This window comes from Xenopus tropicalis, chromosome 6 (genome assembly GCF_000004195.4).
Source record: "Xenopus tropicalis strain Nigerian chromosome 6, UCB_Xtro_10.0, whole genome shotgun sequence".
Lineage (NCBI taxonomy): Eukaryota > Metazoa > Chordata > Amphibia > Anura > Pipidae > Xenopus > Xenopus tropicalis.
In genome coordinates this window covers 30,945,511-30,957,659 of record NC_030682.2, presented here as the reverse complement: position 1 = coordinate 30,957,659, position 12,149 = coordinate 30,945,511, and the positions used below count along the sequence as shown (strand labels likewise).

Here is a 12,149-nt window from a genome sequence, read left to right as displayed (position 1 = left end):
CTGTGTAAGCTCCTCATTTCCCATGTAATATGGGACCGTCCCAGGGCTGCTAACTCATTCCTATGCAATATTTACACTCAGTTCCAAAATGTAAAGTTATGAAATCCATTATGGGGAAGCCTGTTATCCAGAGACCTCCAAATTACAGAAAGGTCATTACAATAGAGTACAGTTTAATCAAATAATTAAAAAATGTTTTACCTTTTTTTCTGTAATAAGACAACTCATTGTACTAGGTTCCAACTAAAATATAAGGCAACTTCGGGCGACTTCAGAAAATCGCAGCGACGCATGTGCCATCCCACCGGCGATTTACATTCTTGTCAGTGGGATGGCATTGTGGGGAGATTAGTCGCCAGTAGCAACGAAGATTTGACACGGGGTGACTAATCTCCCCTCCTGTCTCCTCCCTTAAGGCAGTGATCCCCAACCAGTGGCTCGTAAGCAACATGTTGCTCACCAACCCCACTGACGTTGCTCCCAGTGGCCTCAAAGTAGGCGCCCATTTTTAAATCTCTGGCTTGGAGGCAAGTTTTGGAAGCACAGAGACACAGTTTTACTCCAAGCAGCCCAGTAGCACACATCAGGCTACCGAATAGCCAATAACAACCCTTATTTGGTATCCCCAATGAAATTTTTCATGCTTGTGCGGCTCACCAACACTTTTTACATCTGAGTGTGGCTCACAAGTAAAAAAAGGTTGGAGCATTCTGGGTAACAGGTCCCATATACAATGTATTCACTATAATTCTGAAGTAGCTACACATTAGTAATGTATAGAAACATAAACAAATTACCAAATTTCTTGTTTTAGATGTATGGTAGGCCAAACTATCATAAAATTAAAATATAATATATTAAGCCAAATGCTATAGAATAAACTTGAGATTGGCTGCTTCTGTCCTCCTATGAGCAACAGTATGTAATGTATATACCCCTTTTCAGACATACAGTATTGCTCTTGTGTAAAACAAAAGACATAAGAATGCCAGATTTGGCAAGTTATGGTCCAGCAGAATAGAATGAAATTTGTATATGTCTCTTATTCAAACTACTTCCTGGTTGCTAAAGTAATTTGAACCCTAGCAACCAAATAGTCTACCATAATGACTGGACACAGAGCCACTGCAATGGCCTGGGTGCTGGCACAAGGAGCAGATTTTAGTGCTAAACAACAAATTCTTGCACATTTTAAGGTTTAGTTCTCTATAAGAAAGCTGCAGAAATTAAATTTTTATTAGCCTCTTTACCCTACCTGACCTTGTTATATTTTGGGGAGAAATGATACTGAGCTTCCAGATTTTATTAGATTATCAGTATTAAAAGCTCATGTAACTGTTGATCCTTATACAAATAAATACTATTAGAATTTATTGAACACTAGACATAGTTGGATTAGATATTTTTATCAGCAAATGGGTAAGACTCTTTACCTTTGCATAATTACGTTTCTTTGACTTGAGACATATTGATTTCATGCCTCCAATTAATCCAGATAGCAAACTAGCACAAAAGGAAAAAAAAAATCTTTGAGCACATTTTTCAATAAAGCTGGCCATTGACATGCCAATGTTAAAATATGAAACAATGTTTAGTGCCTTTATCGGTGCATTTATTATCCGGAATGCACAGAACCTGGGGTTTTCCCGATAAAGGATCTTTCCGTAATTTGGATCACCCTACCTTAAGTCTTCTAAAAATCGTTTAAACACGAAACAACCCCAATAGGATTGTTTTGCCACCAATATGGATTCATTCAGCTTAGTTAGGTATTATTATTATGAAGAAAAAGTCAATCATTTTCAAAAATTAGAATAACTTGCTTACATGAAAATTCAACCCTTCCCCCAAACCCCAGGTTCCCTTCATCCGCTGCCAGTAGCCACCCTTCCCGAAAAGTGCAGAGTCGCACAGTGTGGTTGACAGGCGCCATCTTCATTTCAGATCATCTTCTGTCAGTTCGCCAACATGGAGCCTTCAGGAGCATGTACATTTGAAACTAGGTCAGGAATCAGCCTCAACTGTACATGCTCCTGTAGGCTCCACGTCAGTGGATTGAAAGAAATGCATCCAAAGCAGTGCAAGATGGCGCCTATCAACCACGCTGTGCAACTCTGCGTTTTTCTAGCAGGTACACACATAGGGACATTTTCTTAATGTAATAGATAGTGCAGAGAGTTAGCAGGGAGGGGGGACTGGGGTTTGGGGGGCGGTTTAATTCTCATTTCAAATGGATCCTATTGTAGACAGCCTTAATGCAATTCTGAGTTTTCAGGGCTTTTGAATAATTGGTGCCCCAATTAGTAAATGCCCCCACATGTAATGTCATCTGTACCGTGTTAGCCAGTCCATGGCGTATCTGCAGTTAAAAAGTGAAGAACCGCAGCTCTTCTTTACTTTCTGTGATCATTTGTGCCCTCTGAACTAACGATTGGAACAATTGCAAGGTAGTTGTACCATGTGTATCCCCTTGTACTCTCTCCGTCCATCTGGCACATGGGCCCAATGTGTGGTACTATGGTACCCCGAATTGTGTATGTATGTATATTTTAAAGTGGATAGTGCTACTTGGGTATGCAGTTTGGTACATTGTCCAAATATGAACCTTTATATTCCTGTGGCTGAAACCTATCGGTAAGTGGAACAGAAATTGTTCTGTATTTTCCTGCTTATCTAATGTAAGAAATTCATACAAAATATGACTTCAATTGTAGTATTATTTTCATATCCCACACTTCTGTATAATAAAATTAAGGCACAACAAGAACTACCAAAATCTACATCACAGTATTTCTATGTTCAAGGCCCACTTAAAGGCTGGCACATAGCTGATAGCATGATTCCGCCCGACAGCTCAGTAGGCTGCACATCACAGTCAAGCTGAAACAGTTAATGTTCCCATAACATGAAAATCTGTTCTCCTACAGACAAAATGATTTCACTGGGAATATGCACATCTGATAAAAGCAGTATTGTTTTTTTTTTTTGCACTCTGGGAATGAATCCTAACATGTAAACAAGGGAATTTTTAGAAATAAAAGCAAACATTCCTGGTTGCTTCCTTTAATAGAAAGCACGGAGAGGCGAGTGGTTCCATGCCTGCAGGAGGGAAGGGCCTGCACATTACAGAGCATGGGGAGATGATGTAAATTCTCTGGCAGTAAGAATGTATGCTCGACCCTGGGTGGGTTAAAGTGAAACTCTCCCATCACATTGTTGCATGGTCCATTAAACCACTCAAAGCAGAACCTATTATTAGAACAATCATTCCAATAATCAATTTTTTATGCTTCTCTTTATACTTTGCCAAATCTATTGCATCTTGTATCCTTATATTCCATATTTGTTTTTTTTACTGTGTGCCACATTATATGGCGCTAAGCAACATCATCCTGTCATTCGCAATCATCTGTTCGGGTGAAGTTATCCACGCATCCCCCTGAATAACATTTATTTCCATGACTCTTGTACTTACTATAATGAAAGGCAAGATGCAGCTGCCATGAATCAGGAAGAAGCACACAGCACGGAATATATCATTCCTGCATCAGTTTTCATACTGCCAGATGAATAATGCTGCAAAATTATAGGAAATCATTAAAGTCCCTAGTCCTAAGAGCCACTGTGGGTGCAGAAACCTGGGCCACTTCTATTATGAGAAAGGAAAGAGTGGTCACATCCATCCCACACTTAGTTCTCCCAAAGGGCAAGAAAGCTGAGCACCAGAACCGGTGAAACATTAGCCTCCTTGCTCAACAATAAGAAAAAAAAACACTTTCTAAGCTTAATGCTCCTCATTTGTTTGCTTTTTCCATAATAATATATAATACTTGTATGCAGGCAGGGATGACCAAGAGGGTTTTTTGCATGTGTATTCCTCCGGGATTGTATTTAAATCAACATATTTTGCAGAATCCCTACTACTCTTTTAAATAATTGAGAATAAGACAAGCACAGAAGCAGCTGTGTGATCCGAATCATTAAAAGCCCGTGATGTTTCTATTCCCGATACAGCCCAAGGCTACCGACAACGAAAAGGCAGGCATATTTTTAATAAACACAGACTTACCGTTGTGCAGTTGTCATCACAGAGTGTTTCATTTACAACTCTTCAGCATGTCTCTAGCGGGGCTAGTGGTCGCAGCCAAGGCCAGCCTCATTCAGCAAAATGAATTCACAACATGTTTCTGCTGTACCAAGCCGGACTGGGAAGGATGCACTACAGAAAGGGGGAATCACTGGATGGAAAGAGAAAAATCTCTGCAGACAGGATATTCTCTAAGGGTAGTCATGAGGAAGGCACAGATGCGCACACAGAAAGCAATATGGGTTTGCCTGAGACTCATCAGCTTGTTGAAAAGACCAGCCTTAAAGCATTTGTATTTAAAAGCCAAATGATGGACGTGCCTGGGTAGTGTGCTTCCCGGGAAGGCTGTGTGTGTTCTGCAGCAGCATTGCAGCCACTGGGAGTATACACAGGCTGACAATTATACAATATACAAGCTTTTTAAACTCACTTGATTTACACAAGTGCCTGATTTCATAAGGCCAGGGCTAGAAAGAAAATGACATTAAATGAAATGGATGGTACTTATCGAGGTCAATAGAGTTTCTTTTGCAAGAGCAGTGGGAAACCAATTAGTGTCTCTGAAAACAAATGAAGTTATTTGACAATCAGGAGGTTTTTATACATTGCAAACTGGTCACATGATATTCATATAATAATATAGAACTGCATTCTGTTGCTGCAGAATTATGGCCATTACTTTAAGGCGCAGCTGCCAGCCAAGACCAGGTAACGATAGCAAAAATAAACTGGGCCAAAATGTATTCTTCTCTTCATATATCTGCACTGCTAAATACTTCATACATAGTATTGCCCCTCGTGTAAATACCACAGTTACAATGACTGGATAGTTCACTTATTTGAAGAGGAGTCTTACTGCAATGTCCAACAAAGAATCCCACTTGCATAAAAGCCCTATTTTGGAAGATCCATACTGAGTACTCCCAGTAATGATCAACAAAATACAGAAGCCTACAAGCACTTCTACAAAGGAAAAAAGACCCCCCCCCCATCGTCTGTGCATATATGTAATACATAAAACAGATTCATCATAGTGTTTATTATAGAAGATAATGCACTACATGTTTTAGATGTGAAATGTACCTGGGGCTATTCCAACCCAATACATATAGTGCAGCATGTTCTATAATAAACACTATGGGAATATATAAACACCTGTTATTCTCTCTGGGCAAAACTCTATTTTGTACTGCCCCCACTGTGCTTTACTATTTACACACGCACACACACACACATATATATATATATATTTACAAACACACATATTTGCCGACTAATGAATCTAGAGCCATATATGAAAGCCTCATGATGCATGACTAATAAGCTGCCCTAGTTTCTTTGCAGCATGTGGATTTTATTACATGTTGTAAAATGGTGGGCAGAAAATTATCAAAAAATATAGGTTTGCAATGATCTGTGCCAATCAATTTAACCTTATTAGTGGTGGCAGTTACCTCTTTGATCTATACAGGTTGCTGGCACATTAACATCAGCGCAGTACAGATTAAAGAGCTGACCAGGGACAACATTAAAGCATTAAAAGGGTTAATACCAGACATATTAAATGCAACATGCCAGATTTGCCCACCTAAATGCTGTAAATTGGAGAGATCCTGTCACTGGTCTGGGAGCCAATGATAACATCATACTGCAGGATTGTGGGGGGGGGGGTTCATCAGGCAAGGACAACATCAACACCCAAATCTGATCCTCACCCATAAGACTTTTCAAACCTGTCCTATAAGGTGGCCATACATGTTCATATTTTAGTCTTCTTCTTTTAGTCTTCAAACATTCAAATTGAAATTGTAGGATAACAAGTAACAAATTGGTGGATGTTCTGAACATAAAATAACTAACAGACATCAATCGTACGAAAGTGACGTTCCGGAAATGCATTGTAGGTCACCCAATACATACATAGATTTTATCACTATCCGACCAAAATGACCGATCACCATGGTACAAAAATTATCTGGACATAATCTGGAGCCCACACACAGTCCTCCTCTCCCTTGTATCGTGCCACTTACTGCCCATGTAAGTTTCACTGATAAACACCAGTTAATATGAATGGGAAGTTTAGACTTATTATCTTGCTACACAGCATCTATGGTGCTTGGTTACACCCTTGAATTGGGGAAAACTGGCAAATTCTCCTTAATACCTTTGTAGGGGGGGCCTAAATAGCAGAAGCAATGTAGGCTAATCCCTTTCACACCTAATCTATTAAATAGTGGGAATTTAAACACCCACCAGATAAAAATGAACTGGGTCTTCCTTACATTTGTAGGGTTCACAGATTGACAAGGGCCCTGAATGCTTTTCTCCTCTCATAATTACTCAAACGGACGTGTTGCCTATAAAGGGGTACTATATAAAACCGAAGCTGATCATATTTACCCATCCTCCCTTCTGTTATTGTGAAGTATGCCAGGCTTGTGAAGTGTTACTGCAGCAGCATTTATTCACATACTGTATATCAAGTCATTATTATAAAATCTAAATGAAAATCTACTGAAAAGGAAAGGGAGAGGTGCAAGGAAATACCTACCTATTTGGTACTCCAGACTGACCTGATATCTGTATACAAATCAAATAAAGTATGGGGATATACACACCCACTATAATAAGAATGTGATAAAAGTGGTAAAGTCCAAATAGAACACTAAAAGATAATCAGGAGTGTGTCCGTGTTTAATTATATAAAGAATCCGGATAATGACCTGTAGGTGGACATAGAGTACTGTCCCTATTTTTGCTGACGACTAAATTGTGCAAATCTATAAGTTCCATGCAGGATGCTGCCGCTTTGCAGAGTGATTTGACAAAATTTGGAAAACTGGGCAGCAAACTGGAAAATTAGGTTCAATGTTGATAAGTGCAAAGTTATGCACTTTGGTAGGAATAATATAAACGCAACTATCTACTAATTCCTGGCAGTGTCATTCAGTGGCTACTAAAGCAAATAAAGTGCTGTCTTGTATAAAAAAGGGCATTGACTCAAGGGATGAAAACATAATTTTGCCTCTTTATAGGTCCCTGGTAAGGCCTCACCTTGAGTATGCAGTCCAGTTTTGGGCTCCAGTCCTTAAGAAGGATATTAATGAGCTGGAGAGAGTGCAGAGACTGCAACTAAACTGGTAAAGGAGATGGAAGATTTAAGCTATGAGGTGAGACTGTCGAGGTTGGGGTTGTTTTCTCTGGAAAAGAGGCGCTTGCGAGGGGACATGATTACTCTGTACAAGTACATTAGAGGGGATTATAGGCAGATAGGGGGTGTTCTTTTTTCCCATAAAAACAATCAACGCACCAGAGGTCACCCCTTTAGATTAGAGGAACGGAGCTTCCATTTGAAGCAGCGTAGGTGGTTTCTCACGGAGAGGGCAGTGAGGTTGGGCAATGCCCTTCCTAGTGATGTGGTAATGGCAGATTCTGTTAATGCCTTTAAGAGGGGCCTGGATGAGTTCTCAAACAAGCATAATATCCAAGGCTATTGTGATACTAATATCTCCAGTCAGTATTAATGTTTGTATATATAGTTTATGTATGTGGTGTATAGATAGGTCAGTATAGCTTGTGTGTGCTGGGTTTACTTGGAAGGGTTGAACTTGATGGGCTCTGGTCTTTTTTCAACCCTATGTAACTATGTTACTATGTAATGCATGTTTTTAGAATAGAGCATGTACAGCAATAGCAAGGATAATATCAAGGATTTTCTGTCTAACTCAGTCAGGCACTGATGTAACTGGATCAAACACTGCAGATGCCTTTATCATGGCGAAAATAATTGAAAATGTTTATTTAACATATAGGGACATATTTATTATAGTGTGTAAGCCAACATCAAGGGTGATGTTGGCCAGTAGCAATACATCTGCAATTAGATCTGATTGGCTGCTATGGGCAACATCACAATTGATGTCAGCTTACACACTATAATAAATATTCCCCATAGTTCCATGTTGCTAAGAATTATACTTTATTTTCATGTTGACTGCAAGGCATTGTGGGAAATGGAATCTGGGCTAGAGTTGACATTGTGGGATATGGAGTCTTGGTTGCAGGGGAGCTAACTTCTGCAGTATTGTTATAATGATACTGTGCATGTAGTCAGAACCAGCCAAGCAGGTTTTAAGATGATAGATGATAGATAGATAGATAATTTGAATTTACTGCCCCTTTAAGGCTGATGGCTCACAGGTAGATTAAAACTCTTCATTTTATTTACCCGGGGAAGCTGAGATTAACCCAGGTCACAAAAATGAGAGAACACTTATGCCTTTCCACCAGCAGTACATGGCTTATGGTGGCCAGACTGAGGAGCATGGAAGTTCTTAAATGCTAAAACAGATCCAAGAAAAATGCATCAGTAAAATGTTAAAACCTTTCACTGTCTCTCCAACATGCCCTGGGTTTATATTGTAAGATGGAAAGAGGACAAGGGTAAGCAAACAGATATTGTACACACAGAAGATAATGGCTGTGTTGTCTCAAGTCTGCTTTAAAGCCATGGACAGAATTCTAATGATTATTTCAGCAACTCCTTGTTTGTTTTGTAATTGAGAGCAGAAAGCAATAACTTATGTGAGTTTATCTTCTCTGGCCAAAGCTGTTATGTACCAAAGCAAAGGAACTGTCCCCATTACAAGAACAAGGGAAAACAAACAGCACTGAAACATTAGACCATTTATTATCATCGCTAAGTGACAAAAGGCCATAAACCTAAATCATTAATCAGCATTATGCACAGGGCACTCCATGTCATTTATTTTCTTTAAAGCAACGTTTGTCTTGGGTTACGGCACTAGTGAATTCCATACTCTCCTCTTACATTTTAGTGATAATTGCAACACCTTTTTTTCTGCCTTTTCCCTCAGGGTAATAGTGGGGAAAAATGTTGCCAAAAATGTATATGGTTTATAAAGAAGCCAAAAAGATACCCAAATTCCCCAAAAAATGGTTATATGTATGGGATCTAATATCCAGCAGCAAAGGCAAATGATATATAGGCATCAGATAATATGATTATACACATAATATAATACACTTTTTGGTTTGTTTATGAGAAATTTCTTCCATTTTTTTTAATTGTCAAATATTTATCCATTGTCCTTTTGGAACAAAAAACTGCATGAGAGAATATTTTGAAGACTGTCATAGACTTCAAGGGCAAGGGCACACAGGGTGGACTGCCAGCCTGCAAGTATGTCCCTATGCTTAAAAAATCTGAATCTACCTGGGTGCAGGCACGCGCGGCCAATAATCTCCAACAAACGCCAAGTCTCGCTTACCTGCAGACTGACAATTCACCCTGTGTGCCCTTGCCCTCATGGTAACGCAAATTAAGAACTGTTGAGTAAGTGGAGTGATAAAAAGATTTCCATTCAAAGAAAAAGGGGGTTTTCCTTCAACTGGGATTTAAATTTCATCTTGACCCTTGATAAATTGGCACTTATGTATTTAATTCTGTAAGTACCGGTAATATGTATCTTCAGTGTTCAGTCACATTTCAAACATTGCAGTATATTGGCTCCTTACCAGTTATCTTCCCCTGGTTTCCCAGGAAACCTTTCACATCATAGTTGACTTGTACGTGGTAAAGATGGAAACATATACCTAGTCTAGAAGTCTGAGTGGGGCAGTCTGAGTGGGGCAGTCTGAGTGGGGCAGTCTGAGTGGGGCAGTCTGAGTGGGGCAGTGCAGAACTTACAATAAAAGGACCCTGGGCAGATGCATTTTTTTCCAAAGAGGAGAAAGTGTCAGGGGTAAAAGTAAGCAATTTAATGCCCTGGGTGCTTCCTAACAAATTGGCATCCCCTAGTTTTATCCTTTACTTGGCCTTACTTGACATTAGATCATACTTATGATACACAAAACTCTTGGTCAGTCACTCTTGGCTTTATTAGGGAACAGGGGGCACATGGAGCAATTGACAGCATTTTGCCACCCACTTGAATTGCAGCTTGGCAGGTGGCAAAACACAAAATTGTAATCACCTGCACATTGGCCATAGAACATCACAATTGTTGATAAATGTCCCCCTAAGACAAAAATGGATTTTATGGAAGAAGGAATATAGCAAAAGATATGTGGCAGATTTACTAAAACTAGAATTTTTCTGGCCTTGAAACTCATATAAACTTTTTTTGAATAAAACATGCACAACAGTGCGTAGGTTAGTGGGGTATGATTTTGGCTAGTCATTGTGGTGCTAAGTGCCATCTATATAGGAGCTTAGTTTGGGCTTCAATGTGGTTCGTACATTTGGTAGCTCCTTTGGGTGCCTTAAGGTTATCTTGCCATTGTTTAATGGTTTAATTGATTGTCCTTTTCTTTCAATGACTATGAGCGAAGAAACGATCAAGACATTTGGTAGCTCCTTTGGGTGCCTTAAGGTTATCTTGCCATTGTTTAATGGTTTAATTGATTGTCTTTTTCATTCAATGACTATGAGCGAAGAACCAATCAAGACAGATGTATTTACATTTATTTGCCTGTACATGATGAGTACAAGCCAACCTGAATGTTCTTTAGTTACACGCTGAAAGATTCTCCGAGCTTTTAAAATCACCAACCCCTGTAGATTGCTTTTACAATATCAGTTTTTTTAAGAAATGAATCCCTTTTCATTCCCCATCACCACAACACAGTTAGCTACTGCATATGATGAGTCAGTATTACACTGAAAAGACTTGCACGGAATACATTGCTCTGGTGTAATGACATTTCTTTCTATCTGTAAAAGTCATTTTTGTTGTATTTGAAGCACATTTCCATTATAGTTTAAAATGACACAGCATATAGGCTATGCTCCTGCGGACAGATATGATGCCTCATTTTCACACAGGGAATACAAATTATAAGTTTAGGAATTGTGGGTAAGAGCCAAGCAGGTACAGCTTCAATAGAATCTATTTTAAAAAGCAACTTTGTCCTCTGCAAGAAATAATTGTGCAAAAAAATAAAGGTTATGGGATCCGTTATCTGGAAAACCGTTATCCAGAAAGCTCTGAATTACTGGTAGGCCATCTCCCATAGGATCCATTTTGATCAAATAATTACATTTTTAAAAATGATTACTTTTTTCTCTGTAATAATAAAACAGTACCTTGTACTTGATCCCAACTAAGATATAATTAATCCTTATTGGTGGCAGAACAATCCTATTGGGTTTAATTACTGTTTAAATAATTTTTTTAGCAGGCTTAAGGTATGGAGATCCGAATTACAGAAAGACCCCTTATCTGGACAACCCCAGGTCCCAAGCATTCTGCATAACAGGTCCCATACCTGTACTTGATCCTAACTAAGATACAATTAATCCTTATTGGGGGCAAACCAATCCTACTGGGTTTATTTAATGTGTAAATTATTTTTTAGAACACTTAGGGGCACATTTACTAATCCATGAACGTCCGAAAAGCGTCCGAATGCAATTTTTTCGTAATGATCGGTATTTTGCGACTTTTTCGCGAATTGTCGCAAATTTTTCAAGCGCTCAATACAAAAAAGTCACAACAATTCACGAAAGTCATAATGGCTATGCAAAAGTCGTGACAATTCACGAAAGTCATAATGGCTATGAAAAAGTCGCGACAATTCACGCAAGTCGTAACGGCTACGAAAAAGTCACGCCGGTGACGAAAAAATCGCAAAAAATACGAAAAATTCGCGAAATGTTCGTTTCCAATCCGATTTTTTCCCATTCGGGGTTCGGATTCGTGGATTAGTAAACTCACCCACATTGTATTCATTCCTATGGGATTTTTAGCCGTGCATTTATCAATGGGTGAAAGTTAGAGCTCACTATTTGATAAATAACACTTCTAAAAATCCCATAGGAATAAATAGAACATGGGTGAGTTTGTATTTATTAAACTCTAAACTCACATTTTGATTAATCTGCCCCCAAGAGATCCAAATTACGGAAAGATCCCTCATCAGCGAAAAAACCCTCAGGTTCCAAGATACCATCCTGAGGGAATTCCTAACCATAGGTTCTTGAAAAGAAGAGTTTCTGTTCTTGGCCTGTGGCAGACAATGGTAGTGACACATAGTC

The 12,149-nt window shown here is 39.1% G+C and overlaps 1 protein-coding gene across 4 annotated transcripts in view; it reads right to left on the bottom strand.

Moving 5' to 3' along the window:
- cdk14 (cyclin-dependent kinase 14) overlaps positions 1-12,149 on the bottom strand; it is a 279,683-nt gene that overhangs the window by 225,921 nt on the left and 41,613 nt on the right. Inside the window, 1 exon segment of one of the 4 annotated variants that reach the window (NM_001102988.1) lies at positions 4,070-4,441. The exons of 2 other annotated variants lie outside the window; for them this stretch is intronic. The gene's annotated coding sequence lies outside the window, so the exon portion shown is untranslated. 4 annotated transcript variants of the gene reach the window in all.